At 32.4% G+C, this 17,877-nt stretch overlaps 1 protein-coding gene across 1 annotated transcript in view; it reads right to left on the bottom strand.

The window, feature by feature from the left end:
• Galntl6 (polypeptide N-acetylgalactosaminyltransferase like 6) overlaps nucleotides 1–17,877 on the bottom strand; it is a 1,152,292-nt gene that overhangs the window by 640,061 nt on the left and 494,354 nt on the right. The gene's annotated exons all lie outside the window — the stretch shown is intronic.

The following is a 17,877-nucleotide window of genomic DNA, read 5'->3' as shown; positions in this document are numbered from 1 at the left end:
GAGGGTAGGGAGGGAAAGGCTATCAAAAAAGAATGAAAATGAGTGATGTACATGCACCAATGGCCCATGAGGAATCTAATCACTATGCTCTGGAAACAGGTACTATTAAAAACTAAACATTGGATAAAATAAAAAATAAGAAACAATTTCATTGTTTGCCTTATTATGATAAGGAATACAGACTCTGACTTACGTCAGTTTCTTTCATCTCAACACATAACACAAGTAATGGACCTATTGCAAAAGGCTAATCTTGTTTTGAAGAAGACAGAGCCTGCTTCTGACCAAAGCATTCCTTCCACTTCCCCCACACTGACTGAGGTTGCTTTTGGTGGGCAGTGAAAACTGATACCACTTCATTTATCAGCAGCCATCTCTTTCAAAAATGCCAATTAAATATTTATTGATTTTATTAATAAAATATCAGCACCCCTAATATCATGTTGTTTTGCCAGCTCATATTAACATGGGTCAGTTAGAATCACTTTTTAAGTCAGTACTAATTATTAATATGATTTTTGTTTTTGGTACCAGGGATCAAACTCAGAATCTTGCATTTGCAAGGCACGCATGGTGCCACTAAGCTAAATCCCTGCCTCAGTACTAATTATTTTTAATAAGCACTAACTCCTTTGTTCCTGTTCTACTAAGATGGTTTAAGGGTATTTAATTTTTTTCCTAATTTTCTACCTATAAAATACATAATGTTAACAGCTACAATTTTTTTTCACTGTGGAATTATCTTCCAATCATGTGAAAATATGTGATGAAAAGTTTTTCACAATGTATACTTCCTTAGAAATAAGCAAAAATCCAATGTAGCACGTTTGTTATCCTGTTTGGGATGAGGGTAGAAAGAGCAAAGAATATTAAAGATCCCATTTAGTATAGAGTGATTCAGAAGCAAATGAAAGAATCATTTAGCCTGTATTATAGAATCCTATTATATTTGGAAAAGAAAATAAAGATAAAGGAAATGTGATATTTATACACAATGGAGTGTTACTCTGCCTTAAAGAATAAACTTGAGTTATTTGTAGGAAAATGTATATTTATTTTTAGGACAGCTAATTCCATTTTTATTTACTAAAAATGTACCACTGCCAATATAAGGTGAATTATTTACACTTTTTATTTCTTGGTACTGAGACTCGAACTCAGGACCTTGGGCTTTCCAGGCAGGCATGGTGCCACTGAGCTACATCCCTAGCCCATGAGTTGAATCATTTAAACTGTTATATGTAAGGGTTGTTGCTGAAAGGTGGTTGAACTTGTAGGAAATTAACATCTGGATCCCAGTATTTCAGAAACTATGCACCTTGACATTAAATTTATAGAACAATATATTACCCTCTAAATCATGCCCTCAAATTCCGGGAATGCTTCTATCTTAACCCTTTAGTGGGTGGCAAGGAGATCAACTAATTTCTAGGAACATCTAAAGTGACTATAATGTGAAAAAATTAATATTGATTCACTGAAATTAGTTCATATGTAAACATGAAGACTCAAAAAGCATTTCTAACTATCCACAAATGCATTAAGTACTGTAATTTCTAATATTCACACACAAACTCATAAAATCTATGTATATCAGGGACAGACATGTAGATGTATCTAGATATACTCCAATCATACATTCATTCCATCTCATTTACAACTTTATGCTTACAAAATTTTCTTACTTAGTTAGTAACTGTACAATAGCTATCTTAGCAGAAAATATGCATTAAGAATATGAATTTGAAAGACTTTATTTTTAAAATTATAAATAATATTTTTATATTTCAAATGATGGATCTTTTGTTACTAGATCTGAAACTAAGCAGAGAAAAGCAATTAATGGTACATTTATTGCATTTAATAAATTGCTTAATAATAAATTTTTATTTTCGTTAGAGCATACTGATACATCTTATTTCTTCATTCAATCCTTAACATACTTTTATTGAAACATCTCACACTTTTCACAAGTAAAACTACAATTTTGTTGAAAAAACTGTGATTGAAGTCAAAGTTGTCACAAACAACAGTTCAGGTGAGTAGTTTATTGAGGACTATTCTTTCTTAAAAAAGGAGGAAAATATCACTGGGTCTGGGCATTAATGAGAACCATATCTCATTTTGAGAAGACCCTCACATAGTTTGTATTTCCATAAAAAATATTCGAAAGTTATAGCTACCTGGGATCTTATTTCTTGTCATGAAAAACATTAGAAACTCAAAAATAGTAGATCTTTTATTAAACATTCTTGCTACAATGAACTAATTAGTAAATCAAAACAAATAGAATGTAGATAGACTTGAGGCTAGGTAACAAAATAGTGAATGTAGTTACCAAGGCTTTATATGAGAACAAGGTTGATTTCTTAGCCAAATGGAGAAGAATACACTCAGGTATCTCAGCTTGCATGAAGAGGATCAGATGAGGGTGGAAAATGAAGCTAATGACAGTATTTTATAGTTAGCATAAGGAAAGATACACATATTCAAGGTCCACGGTGTTTGGGTATTACGGCAGGAATCTTTTGAAGTTGACAAAAAGTGAACATGCTCCATGGATTCTTGCTATATTTAGAATAGTGGGAGAGAACTAGAGGGATTTAAAGACATTGCTTTTGTACACTTTGATTTAGCCTCTTCCTTTGGTTTGTCTGTGTAAAGTGGAGAACCGTGCTGCTAATTCCAAGTGTTTATGGACTCATCTTTCACATCAGGGAGGCAGTTTCTTTTTGAGTAATTAACAATTAATGATGCAAATTAATTTTCATCTTATTGTATTCATGACTAAATCTTAAAATTTTTTTTCATATTTCATAAGGAGCTTGGCTATTTACACTTTAAATATCTATTACTCCATATATTATTTTAATTATTATTTTGCAGAATTGGAGGCATAGAAATTATATTTTTTTAATTGAGCTACATTAAACCATCTTGTTTATTTTTCATTTTTAATGTTTTAATTTATTAGTACATGTTGCAGAACATGCATTTTATGGTCATCTAGGGGAGCTGGTACATGTACATAATAAAGTTTATTTATTTTTCTATAGGAAATCATATGTGGTCATCTCTCTCAAAAGCATTATAACTCAATATACTTTACTTAGGAGAAAAATATAAAAGTGTTAAATGCTTCTGGTGCAATTATCTCAACAAATAATATATTCAAGAGAAAATCATTGCATATTAACACTAGCAAGATAAGATTTCACTGGAAGTCACATGATATTATAATATAATAGTAGTGTGTGTCTAAAGAACTGATCGAAATCACAAACAAAAGTATATTAAAGATTAAAGATCTATAACTCTTCTACTCAACCTTAAATCTTTTTTTAAAATCTTGGCATACATTATTTATAGATCTCTGTGAACACAAAACTCTGGAAATGTGTCAAAAAGCTACAATGTGTTTTCCTGTGATGTAACTATCGTACAAAACCTGACAGTATAGAAAAATAAGGAATTATAAATGTTAACATTTATCTGGGGCATAGTGGTAATGGCCTCTTTGGACATTTAGTGATTGTTAATGCATTTATAAAAGCAGAATTTTTATAAATATAATAAAAGCTCCTTAATATGATTTCTCTTTGGGGTCATTATACTGTCAGATGCTTTGCAGTATCAATATTTCTGACAACACAGATTGAAACCACTTAAAAGGAGGAAGTGTTGCTTATCCTATCACTTTATTTTGAATTAAATAAATTTAAAACATAAATGATAAGAATGTCTTAATATAAAGGATGTAATAGATTCAATTTCTGTCTAGCCAACAGTATACAAGAAGCTTAAACAGACCAATTATCTCATGTTAAAGTTATTTCAAATATAGTATGAGGACTCTATTAGTAAATATCGACAGGTGTTTGTCAGGAAGGCTATCAGTGAGCTTAGAAAGGATAAAAGTGGTGAAGCTTTCTTCTTTCCAAATGATAAAAAGAGAAAATACATTTCAGGATGCCTAGTAATTTAAAATACTATACATTTTTTAAAGATTGAAAACAGGAATTCTTATAGCATATCACTTTAGGGTCTTACACATTATCCTATGTGAATAAAATAACTTGTAGTTATAAATTAATTTTGTTAACATATTTGAAATTACTAGTCAATAGAAACAAAAATATAACAAATGAAAGGCTGATGTTAGCTAATTATAGGATTATTATAAAGTGTGGCAAAGAGAAATTCATGAAAATTTAGAGGGATTTGTAGAAGTAAAAGTCAAACTGCCTGTGACTTGATGTGTAAAAAACATTAGCCAGGAAAAGTCAATCACTCTTATCTTTTTTCTTTTTTGGAGAGGGGCTCTTATCTTTTTAACGCAACTTTTCACTGAAGTTTCACATATGGTTAATTTAGTAATATACAAAGAATATAACATATGTGCCATTAGTCAAATTTTTAGATCTAAAATTTGAGTAGCTGAATTAAAATTATGGTGGACATTGAACATAAATATAATATAAAAATCCCCACACTTTTTTGAGTTCTTACCAGGGGCCTGAATAAATTATCATCAAGTGATAGCATAAATAATTAAGGACCTTACTAGAGAGAAAAATCAAACACCTTATAAAAATAGTTAATTAAAGCCAGTAAATAAGGTGCTGATTATCATATTTCATTTAGTATAACAAGATCACTGGTAATTTGTTATGGGGAAACTTTTTAGAGAAAATGTATGTCATTTCTATCCCCAAAGTATTTTTCTATTTTAAATGAAGATCTTTACATATCACAAAGACTCAATTAAGCTAGAGATGAGATTTTCAAACAAGACACCAAATTTCATCATTCAGTCTGTTTTTAATGACACCTATGTTATTTCCAAAAGTGACATTTAGGTTAATAATCTGCTTTTCAGAGTTGTTGGAGTCTCTTTGTTCTCTCTCTAATTTTTTAATGCCTGGGAAAGATGTGTGGAGAGGGGATGTTTCCCAGGTCCCAGTGCTCACCTACTTCTGAATTTTCTCAACTTTTTTCTCCAACAATGACACATTTTACACATTCTACACATTTTACACATTCTACCAGGCACTTATCATTGCTGAGATCACTTTTAATCACTTTCATTTGACACATAGAAAATAGAGGTGGGAAAACTTGCTCTTCTTCCCAAAGGCTAAACAGTCTGTAAACCAAAACGTAAGATTTAAATCCACACAACCTGATCCTCAACCCAAGACTATTCTCAGCCCATTATTTTGTCATTGGAGGAGCTGGGAATACAAATGTTCCACACAAATCCCTTCATAATCAAGTTATATTTTCTTCTTCCAGAAAACTTTTAACCAGAACCATCTTTTTTTTTTCTTTAAATTCTCTAAATATTTCTTAAGGTAATTTTAAGCTGTTCTCCAAAATAAGTTGAGAATTTAAAAATTTCTGTATTTTTAGATCTTGATTGGTCTCTGTAGTGTAACTGAAATGTGTATTAGAATTCTAGGTTGAAAGAAGAATTTTTTAATGCATTTGTTTTTAAATTGTTGTACAAAAGTGCTTGCTGATTAATATTATCTTAATTTTTCCCATCAATGTGAAACTCCTTTACTTTGAGATTTGGCAGTGTGAGATTCTTGAGATCATTACACATTCTGACTACGGAGAAACAAGCAGTGCAATTATCTGATGGTAAAGTTCTTTCCCCTTTTCTGCACTATTGACAATAGAGTTTACAAGTGGGGTGGGGGACAAGGAGGGCAGTTAGAGAGCAGTTGTTTAGAAATTGCCTTCACAGTTTCTGCTATGGTAGAACATGACCCTTCTAAAACTTCAGGAGTTGAAATTTTTCCAATGTGATGGTATGGAGAAGTGGGACTTTAAGAAGTGATTGGACCTTTACAGTGGGAGTCCTTTCTCCCACTGGTGGAGGGAATGAAGGATTGCATAAGATAGGCTTCATGCAACATTTGATACTTCTGCCCTTTTGCCTTCTGCCATGTGAGGACATAGTGTTCTTCCCTTTTAGAGTTCAAGGTGCCATCTTGGAAGCAGAAATGGGACCCTCACCAGACAATGAACCTGTGGGCACTTTGATCTTGATCTTGGACCTCCGAGCCTCTAGCTCTGTGGACAATAAATTTCTGTTCTTTATAAATTAACAATTCTGTGGTATTTTGTTATAATAACACAAATGAACTAAGTCAAAACTCTATAGCAACACTGACATGATGTTTATTAAAATTTGAGGCAACTTGAGTTCTTATTCATCCAGTCTACAAATGGGTAGATCTGTACATATTTAATAATAGCTTCAAATATGAATATGTTGAACTTGTTTTGATACAATACAATTCACCATTAATTTTCTCAATTATTTTCCCAGTAGAATCTTTTATCTCATTATATGGATTTTATAATTTAAGTATGACTTGTTTGGAAAAACTTCTGGTTTATAAGCCACGTTTGTAATTAAAGTTTCTAAAAGCCTCAGTGTAGTCTTTTTGCATTTCATTTTACTTTAATACTACCTAGTAAACTTTTTGCTTTATGATGCTTATTTGTACAAAGTATCGTATTCTCAGTCATAGTTACTTGTATCTATTCTTTTTTCATAGTTACTATTGTTTTGTTCTGTTAACTAAATACTAAACAATCCTTCTTGATCTATTTAATAGGTGTTTCATGAAAACCCATGTGTATGTTATAAGTGCCATTTGAAATAGGTATTAGATTACAAAGTTGGAAAAAATTTTTCAAACTATTAAAGACTGAAAAATATTTCACGTCATTTGCTTTGGTTGAAAAATAGTGACCTTTATTTTACTAAAATGTATTTAACTAGTAAATCTCAGCAGCAGAAATTTCTTTCATCAGCAGTTTCCAGCATTCAACTACAACAGAGTAGAAAGGATATCATTAGTCATTTCCAGGCAATCTGTCATACAATGTGCATCTGTCACTAAATTAAATTCAAATAGTCAAATGGGAACATAGATGGCTATCATTTTTTAAAGAAAACTGGTAGGTGTTATTTTTTTAAAGTTATGAACTCAGGATTTTCTTTTTAGTGATAGCTAAGTTTGTATTGCCTTCTAAGAGCCTTTACCTAATTTGATATATTGATATATTACAATGAGTTATAAGCCATATAAATAGTTGTGTATCCAACAGTCAGCTTCATCAAGAACAGTTATTTAAGTCACATTTGTTTCACAAACTTTGTTTTATTTTTTAAGAATTAAAACTTGAGAAACAACTGCAGGCTGAAGCCTTGAAGCTCTGAGAAGGTCTCAATTGCCTCTTCTCTTCTCCAGAAGTGGCCGTGCACTCAGTTTGAATGTGACCATTGGATATTTTTGTTCATTTTTTAAATATAATTAACAAGATTCCAATTTCATATTTATTTATATTCATTATTTAATTTTTATCTTTTCAATGAATATTTATTTTCTTCATTTCTGCAATAAATCTTGGGGATATCTGCCTATTAATGAGACATTTTCAAATAGCAATTATTTTTAATAATACATTACAGACTTTCTTTTTACTGTTTTAATGATTTCTATTCTTGTTTTAATTAGTTTTCTTTTACTCCTTTTTTCCATTGTTTTTCAAAATTTTGTGCTAGACACAGCTAACTAATTTTTGTCCTGGTTGAAAAGTTATTCATTTTTCCTTACTAATTTTATTGATATTGTCAGAAGAATGTACAAATACATATTAAGATATGAATAAAGTATGTACAGATGCCTTATGCTATTCTATACTAAAGCACTTTATTTAAACACAATCTGTAATGTAGGCTATGAATCCTAAAATTGATTCTAATGTAAGCATATATTTCTGAATTTTAAACTTGGGCAACAATGTTTTTAAATTTTTGACCTATCAGTAATTGGAATAACCAAGAAAATATTTACAAAGGAAAAATTATACACATGTGGCCAGTACTTTCTGGTTGCTTATTTGAGAACAATTCTTAATAGAGACAATGATTTGTTTGTGTGTAGGGGAGGGGCCATGTTCCACCTTAGTGTGATAGTTTAGATTTTATTCTTCTATAGTAGGTTGTTAATAGTGAATCACGTTTCCAAAATTATCTAAATATGTAACATGTGGTACAAGTGATTTTCTTTTTGATTTTTAAGACATCAAAATAATTGCATTATTAGGGCAATGGTATTTTTTTGTATCTTTTTTTATAGGCTAAGTGCAAATTCCAGATAGTACTCAAATGAAGGCTGTGCGAACTAATTCAGCAAATTAGAATTCAGCTGAACCAGACGAAAAGCTAATGCCAAACTTCAGTAAAATAAAATACCTTCCACTTGAAAGCATTGCCTTTTGAATATGTAATGTCTCTTGCATGTTGAAATAAATACTTCACAGATTTAATTTTCCATACAACTTTCCTCACAAATGTCTTTTTTTCCTCTCACAACAAGACTGTCTGGACTCATCTATATCAACGAGCACCTGTATTCTGCACTATAAAGAAGAATCAAAATGAAGATCTACCAACTTTAAAGTGAAAGCTAGAATTTATTCAAATAACCAAAGCCTAGTACATTATGCTCCTTTATTTCAAACTGACTAATGTGTAGTCTTTCTAAAACAAATGAACAAATAGCAAGAGCAGACTGATACTCCACCTACATTCAATTATTCCACTTGCTTTAAGAATCATAGAGCCAAATGGCTGAACCCATGAATTCTGGCACAAGTAAATTTGGTGTTTAATACTATATTCTGATGTTAAAATAGGATTTCTTTACCAGTTAAACAGCAAAAACAGAGTAACTCTCAGACTTTCTGAGAGAAATAAAAGAGAAAACACATTAAAATTGTGACAATTGTGGTTTAATTTGACATACAAGTAAGTAATGATACTTCATCTTAGAAAGGGTGACTGTTCAAAGAGGTAAGCTTATATCAGAATATTAAAAGAAAATATGTGGAGAGGGAAGGAGGATGCCTGTGAAGAAGTTTTAATAACAAATGAGATTAGAAGTTGAGGAAAATGTCAGAGGAAGAGGAAGCAACAGGAGCAATGGAAAAGAGGCAAGCTAGAGAAATGGAAGTGTAATTATGGGAAGAACATTCTACTCTGTGTAATGAATAAGATGTAGACTTGGTGAAGGGTGAAGAATGAAAGATAAAATGATCATGGAATGCTTCAAGAGTATTTTAAAAAATAATGACCAACATTCCTTAATTTGATTACAAATATAATATATATGTATAATGTATGATATATATATATATGAAACTTTAAGATTAAAAAAATAAAACTCAAAGAAAATTGCATTTAGCTGCATCATAGATAAACTGTCAAAAGACAAAGACAAAAAGAAAAAGGTGACAAATTTGCTATCATGTATTTTCCATAACAATATTAGCTGAATTCTAATCAGAAAACATAAAATTGAGAAGGTGGTAGGGTACCATATAAGAAATACAAGATACTATAAAAATAACTGTATGGGGGATATGGACTGAGGGTTTGTGTTCCCCTCCTTCAAAATCAAATGTTGAAAACACAACATTTGGTGGTATGAGATTTAGATATGGGAGCTTTCAGGAGCTAACTGGTTCTGAGGATGGAGCCTTCATGATAAGATTAACCTCTGATGGCTGATTTTGGGTGTCAACTTGACTAGATTAAGAGATACTCAGCTCACTGGTAAATAAGTAATTATTTTCAGTGATTCAGTAAGCACTAAACTCATGCTTCTTCAGGTAAAAACTGAACCTCAAGTGGGTTTGGATTTGTTCAGAATAATTGGACTGCTGCAGGTGTATCCATGAGATTGACAATGGAATTGGTGAACCAGTGGGGAAGATCTGCCCTCAACATGGGAGGGGGATATCCAGTTGGCCTGCAGCCTGAATGAAGAAAAAAAATGCAGAGGAAGAGCGAATTGTCACTGTCCTCTAGAATCAGGACACCCTTCTTGTCCTCCTCTCAGATTTCAGAACTCAGTCCGGGTTATTCAGCCTTTGGATTTTGAAACTTGCAGTGGCAGTTGAGACTTCAGCGGTAAACTGAGCATTACATTGTCAACTTCCTTGGATCTGAGGCTTTCAGATTTGGACTAAGCCACAATGTTGTTTTCTGGCTCCCCCCACCTCTTTGCAGAGAGCCTATCGTAAGACTTCTCAGCTTCCATAACTGAATCAATTCTTCTAATAAAACCCTGTCATTCTCTCTCATCCCCCCTCCATCTCTCTCATCTCTCATTGGTTCATGGCCACCTGCAACCCAGAGCATGTGTCCTCTCAAGACACCAAATCTGCCAACATCTTGATTTTAATGCTCAATGGTGATATGTCAGCTTGAATGGAAAGAAATGCCAAAGGGCTTAGTGGAACACAGTTCTGATGTGTCTGTGAATAACTGACATATAGGCCACAAACTGAGGGAGAAAGACCTCCCCTGGGTGTGGGTGGCACCAATCAACCAACAGTCTTGAAGCCTGAGTGTAATAAAAAGGGAAAGAAAAAGGCAGTTGGCCCTATTTTGCTTCTTCAGAGGAGCCCTGTCTTTGTCAGTGCTTTTGGAAGCTCATCTCCAGTCCCTTCAGGCTTTCAGCACAGAGAGTTTCCCTGATATGAAGAAGTTAATATATAAATAATATATGAAATAAAAGACAGATAACAGAAAAAAAAAAGAGAAAGAAAAATGTTATTATAGTCTAAGTATGTTTCTGCTGTGGGTTTCTAATTTCACTCCTAAATGGTGTGAGAGCTCACTTTGCAGAATTTCCATTTCTTTGATATGTTAAGGTCTTTATTGTTGGTTATGAACCTGGTCTATTTTGAATAAAAATAAATAGATAATTTTCCAGGATATGAAAATCTATGAAGATAGAGAGTAGCTGAATAACATTTAAGAAAAGATTAAGCTTTGTACATAGAAAACTAGGAACTCTTGTTTAAATAAATGGAAAAGACACACGTTCACATACTGGAGTATTTAATACTATTTAGATGGCAATGCATTCTAATTTTGATCCAAAGATTCATGCAATCCCTACTGAGAACCCAATTGTCTTGATTTTAAGAATTTAACATGCTGTTCCTAAAATAATGCCAGAGTAGCAAAAAATAATATTTGAAAGAAGATTAGGATGAAAGTGTCACATTTTGTGATTTTAAAATTTACTGTAGAGCTATAGTAATCAATAGAGTGTGTCCTAAATACAGGTAGAGAAACAGCTCAATAGGACAGTCTGGAGTGGCCCAAAATTTGGCTTCACATTTATTATCATTTCATCTTGATCTGATTTCTAAGAAAACTTAACGGGAAGAAATAGTCTTCCATCATTGTGTTGTGTTAGGTGGATAGTCACATGGGAAGAATAAATCTGGACCCTTATCTTTCACAACAGGTAAAAATGACCACAGAATGGCTCAAAATCTAAATAAGAAGCTAAAATTATAAAAACTTTAAGAAGAGAGAGCACAGGAGTAACTTTTCATAACTGTCTATTAAGCAAAGATTTCTTAGAGCAGAAGAGACAAAAAAGAAAAAAAACCAAGATTAAAAATTTCGTATTACAAAGGACACATCAAGAAAGCGAAAAGTCAACATACACAATAAGAAACTAGTTGCAAATCATATTTCATAAAGAAATTGTATTCAGAAAAGAGTAGGACTCTTAAAACTCAAAAGTGAAAAGACCAACTTAAAAATGGGCAAAGGATTTGAGTATACATTTTTCTCAAGAAGAAATTAAATTCCAAAAGGCACATCAAAGATGTTTGGCATCATTATTCCTTAGGTAAATGTAAATCAAAGTCTTAATGAGATACTATGACACTCCTAGAATGACTGAAGTTAAATTACCACAATAACAAGTGTTTGTTTAAAAATGAAGCAGCCATTTTGTAAAATAATTTGATAGTCCCTTAAAATGTTACTATAATGCTAACGTTATCATATGCCCAAGAACTTTTAAGTTTATACCCCAAAATAATGAAAACATGTCATTATGCTTATTTGTACATCAATGTTCGTAGTTGCATCATTGTTAAGAGTGAAAATATTCCACATACCCACCACTGATGAATTGATGAGGATAAGTATGACATATCCATACGATGGAATATTTTAACACGTACACAAGTAATGAATTACTGATACAGGCTACAACATGGAAGAATCTCAAAACATTTTGACAAAGGAAAAAAAATCTGTCACAAAACATCACATGTTGGATCATTCCATTTATGTAAAATGCTCAGAATAGGCACATACAAAGAAACAGAACGTACATTGTTGCAACCAGAAACAAGATGATGCTACTAGGTTGTTTTTTTTTTTTTAAGGAACTAAAATATTCTAAGCTAGAATAGTGGTGATGGCTCCACAATTTGAAATATTATAGAAAACACTGAATTTTACACTTTACTAAGGTCAATTTTATATGTGAATTATCTATCAATAAATCTTTTATTAAAAAAGAAAAAAGAAAATAGCACTTAATGAAACAATGTAATGTCTAATGTATTTTATCTAAAGAACCAGTCTTGATACCTTTATCTAAATTTCTTAGAGAAATAATAAATTGTATAAGTGTTGTCTTAATGGGATTTTCTTAAAAGGCTCATCTAATTCCACTTTTTCCATTACTGTTTACATCAGGGTGCCTGCAGCATACTAGATGAATTCATAAAGCTTACCTAATAAAGAATATTTGAATAAAACCCACAGTTGAAAATATGACAGAACCCTAAACTATTAAAATAGTATTCTGATTTATTAAATTATATTTTAAGTTCAACTGTTATGAAAGGAAATTTATTTTCGTTCAAAACAGAATTTATTCTCATTAACATTTTATAGCAAATAAGAAAAGATATAAATTGTCAAGTGAATATCAAAAGAAAGCAAAATTACTTTAAGATGAGATGTTCTAAATGTCTTCATTATAATAAGCAAAGCAAAACAAAAAAAATTGGAATGTGACCATATTACACACTTCTCTTTCATGATAAATTATATGGAATGGATTTTATAGATTCCAATCACATTTTTAAAGCTTTAAGAGAAGAATTTTTCTTTGTTCCAAAGTTCCATTAAAATAGATTACTTATGTTAATTGATGCACACTAGAGAGTGAAAATGCTCTTTCTTTTTCTACTAAATTTAAATGTACATCTTTTTACATTGAAAAAAATACACAAGCTGAATGATAACAAAATGGCATCCACCCCCGAATGATCCGCTGTGGTATTGAATATGGAAATGTTTACAAAAACTCAAGAAAAGAAACCAGGTGGGGTGGTACATATCTGTAATCCCAATTCTTTGGGAGACTGAGGCAAGAGGAACACACATTCCTGCCCAGGATTGGTAACTTAGTGACTTAAAGAGACACTGTCTAAAAATAAATTTTTAAATGAGCTGGAGATATAATTCAGTGCAAAGGCACTGTGTTCATCACCAGTACTACCAAAAAAAAAAAAAAAAAAAAGGAGAGGGAAATATAAAATATTTAATAAATTGAATTTCTAGTCATTCACTTAAGTAAAAGATAAATATTAACTTAATTTAATTAATAATGCACAGTCTCTCAAAGAGCTTAATTTTTCAAAACAATTGGCTGATAATTTATATATTTTATAGATAATGATTTTAGTATAATATCTTCATATCATATGTTACAAAATTCATAACCTAGGTTATTACCACATTTAAGATCCTGGGATAAAAGAAAAATTTCCAGAGTAGTAACTATAAATAAAGGTAGTCTTTATTTACTTGAACAAAAACTAAGGTAATGGAGGGAAAATATACAAATATCTTTTAAATTTATCTCCAACTGTAGTTAATTCAAATGCCATCAAGCCATTAGTATTTTAATATTTGTCTATTTATTTTCAAGCTAATAAATAAATCCATGTTATTTAATTAACATCACTTTGTGCTTCATTTGTCACCAACCCCCCTGCAGGTGATAACTTCCATTGCATGGGTAGTATTTAAAAGTGTTGTGCCCATATTGTAAGGTCCCAAAGACCACCAGGAGGCCGTTTCTGATATAAGCACATGAGGGTCGTTTATTCAAGCTTAAGCAGGGACTCTCAATTGTCATCGACACAGTGGATAGAGATTGAGAGCCCCAAGTTCCAAATTAGTGGGGTTTTTATAGAGGTTACAGCAAGGTTTGGAGATTTTCCACTTAGCAGTTATATGATTGGTTAACATTTAGCGAGCATGAAGTGTACATTTTTGATTGGCTGAACTCATCAGGGGTAAGGGGGGATTATGTATAGGTTTTACAAAAGAAAAGAAGGACAAAGGTTAGTGGGCAACTGTCACATATTGATGGTCAGCAGACATGGTGACTAATGGTCACGACCACCCAGCACTGACAGTCAGCACATTAACAGACAGTTTCTACAGATAGTGGGCCCAGGATGTTCATTTCTTGGGTAAACAGATGGCTGAGTAATTAATTTAGGAACTTTGGTTTGTTGCAGATTGTATCTTTTGTTCCAGAGCAGACACATTTTAACCATTAATTTGAGAGGCTAGGGGAATGGTGGATTTTAGCAAAATGGAGTCGCTTTGGTCTCACAAAAGCAAGTGGCACTATTCAATTCATTTTGTGGACAAGAAAATAAATTCAGATTTTCTCCTTTCTCTGGGACTCAACTAGTTGTACAACTACTGAGAACTATACTTGAGCTCTTGAATTGCCAGTTGTTTCTTTCATGTGAAAAAAGGGAATTACTTATTAATCATTGCATCCATATTAGAACTTTGTTTCAGAATATATAGCATATAACTTTTGTGACCCTTTTGATATAAGGTGACTAAAAAAGTCGTCCCAAAGGTGCAGCACTTGCCATACCCCTGCTTTTCTGTAAGTGCTTTGTAGTCTGCCATTTTAAAACCATCTCTAGATCTGCTTATATGAAAGAGAAGGGGTATTTGGGGTGACATGAGAAAGTAAAAATTATTGATGCCCCATAAAATGAATGGAAGACTTGGATAATACTATGCCTGTGGTTTTGATAAGCACTATTTTGCTGGTATTTTATAACAGAAGATAAGATAAAAGAATTTCTCTGACACATTTTGATTATCATTTTATATCTTCAGCTACTAGAAAAAAACCCTAAAATATTTATCATTTTGTGGAACATTAAAGGTACTGGGAATTAGGGTTCAAAAGTCTGCAGTACAGTAAATTTGCATTATGTTTCTGAGAATTAACTTTCTGAGACTTCTGAGTCACTTTGTTGCCACTGAGACAGAACTCTAGACACCACAGATTAAAGGAAGAGAGGTTTATTTTGGCCCACAGTTAAAAGTTCCAGCCCAAAATCAGCAGGCCTAAAGGCAGGAATAGCATTGTGGAAGGGCTTTCTGTGAAGGAATGCTGCTCACCTTGTGGCAGCTGGGAGGCAGAGCCCAGAGGGAGGAGCTGTGAAGGGAGAGAAACCCTTTCAAGCCCGAAATCAAGTGACCCACCTAAAACCAGGCCCCACCTCCTACCTGTGCATTCCTCTTAGATTAGTCCACTGATGAGTGAAGCACCACAAATTATCCAATCACCTATTTTTGAACACATGAGGCTTCTGGACAGACCTTATAGATATAAACCATAACACAAGATATATCTACATCTCAACAGGAAATATATGCATGCATTAAGATTTATATAGTATCAATTAACTATTGAGGGATTCTTTTTTCCTTCCTTTCTTTTTTTTGATACAATAGCATTTTGTTATGTAGTTCAGGCTGTGAACTCCTTACATAGCCTAGCCCAGGCTGACTTCATTCTCCCAATGCTCGTTTTGTGCCTCAGCCTCTCAGCTGAGCGCTGGGATTACAGGAATGCACCACTACACCCTGCTGCTATCAATTAACTATTAAAGACGATTTTGTTTTGCTCATCTGTAGAAGTAGCAAATTAAAAAAATGTATCTGAGGTGTTATTATGTCCATTAAAAAACGTTACCACAGCCCCTACTTTAATTTCTGCCTTGAAAGTCACAATATTGAGAGTCTCTAGAAAGCTAGAACTGAATGAAGTTAATTAAGCTATATAGGACACAAAAGATCAACGACTTTTTCCCATGATTTAAAACAGTTTTTCCAGTGTAGATAATGTGTAGCAACACAAATAAGAACAAGCTTACATCCTTGGACATATGGAACTAGTAGTACCACTGTAAGAGAACTTATCTATCTAGTGAGTGGATCTATGGGGCTACTCATTATCTTCATAAATTTACCAAGGTCTATAGGAGGCCTGAGTTCTCCAGTTCCGTCACAGATCTCAGCAAAAAGCTCAAATCAATCACTAATGACGGTGAGCCCAGAGAAATGAAAGGACTCACGGCTCCATAAATAGCTCTTTTCATTCTTGTATGAAGACACCAATTCTGGGACGAAAATAAACAGCCTATTTGAGAGTTAATAGAAATAAATATCAGATGAATGAAAACACTAGGTGTCCGAGTAATAGTTCCCTCCACACAAGCCTTTATTTTAAATAAGAGGAACTAAATTTATCTGGAGGAAGGCATGCTTATCTGTCTACACTCAGGTCTTAAAGGTTTGAAGAATGTCACAGCTCTTTCAAGGGGATTTTCATATCTCTGCCAGAATTGATGAAATATTAATTTTAAAGTTTAAATCTCAGGAACTAATTGCAAGAGCTTAATAGAAGCTTCATAGAACCCTTAATATTGTGACTGTGTAGTGGAGAACTCTCATGTCTATTTACTGCATGTATATTTGATAATCAGTTAATATCTAAAGTAGTATGGTATTAATAATTTTTTAAGAAATCCTAAGAAAAGCAGACAAATTATTAAACATATTATAAAAGAGATACTACACAAATATGACAATTACAAATACAATTGTTTATATTCTTAAGCTAAATATGTTTAAATGGTTATAACTGCTTTTTTAGTTTGCGTCTATATTTCATTTGCCAGATTTAGCAAATAAAAATATAAGAAGTGATAGATTAGAAATTTTTGCCTGAAATTAAAATTCAATATGCTTTTAAAATCTATTAGAGCTATAAGAAAACATTTATCAGAAAAATATACATTTTCTTTCTTATATGGCCATTAGGAACATGGATAATGAATATGGGAAATGACCTTCAGTAACAAAAAGTGGGGAAAAAAAAGATTAGAAGGTCTGCAAAAAGTATAGCAATCACTAAAACACAAGCTGTCAAATTTCACATCCTCCAACTCAGGTTTCCAGTTGAAATGAATGCATATGAATTCCTGCTTTCACACAGTGCTATAAGGATTATCTCAGTTTTTTTTGACAGAGCCTGCACATAACAAAGCTCTTAATGGAAGCTGAAATTGTCTTCAATTATACCCAGTGTCTAAAGGTGGGTCAGCCTAGCTTTTTAAGCTCTTAAAATATGTCTCATTTTTTTCAAGGTTACCAAATTAATAGGACTTCACAAACTTTTGTCCTTACTTAAAAGTTAGAATTTAGAACCACACAATACATAAACTATGAATTTTTTAAAAAATATTTTCCACATTAAAGTTGGAGGATGAACTCCCAAGTTCATGTATGTGTCCTGAGGAAGAACAAGACAAGGATTGAAACTGAGGTCCATTGCATGTGTGAATGCTAAGGAGTTATGGTCTCTCTTTTCAGACACGGAAAAACTTTATTTTCATTAATGAATTTTTAATTTATGAAGGAATATTAATTAAGCACTTACTATTTTATATCCTAGACACTGGAAATACAGAAGGGACAAAAACAAGAGTGTATGCCTGCCCTCATGGACCTTATAGTTCAGCTTGAGGAGATTGGCCAAATATTTATGAGTTATATTTGGATAAAAATTGTTCTGAAAGAATTGTTTCTTTCTTATCTACCAGTGTACCTACTATTCTTTCTTTCCTTCTTTC

The sequence above is a fragment of the Heterocephalus glaber genome, unplaced genomic scaffold (assembly GCF_053883595.1).
Source record: "Heterocephalus glaber isolate CG9 unplaced genomic scaffold, H.glaber_assembly_v1.0 deba00001461, whole genome shotgun sequence".
Taxonomy (NCBI): Eukaryota; Metazoa; Chordata; class Mammalia; order Rodentia; family Bathyergidae; genus Heterocephalus; species Heterocephalus glaber.
Note: the sequence above shows the minus strand (reverse complement) of the source record. Positions and strands in the feature narration are given on the sequence as shown.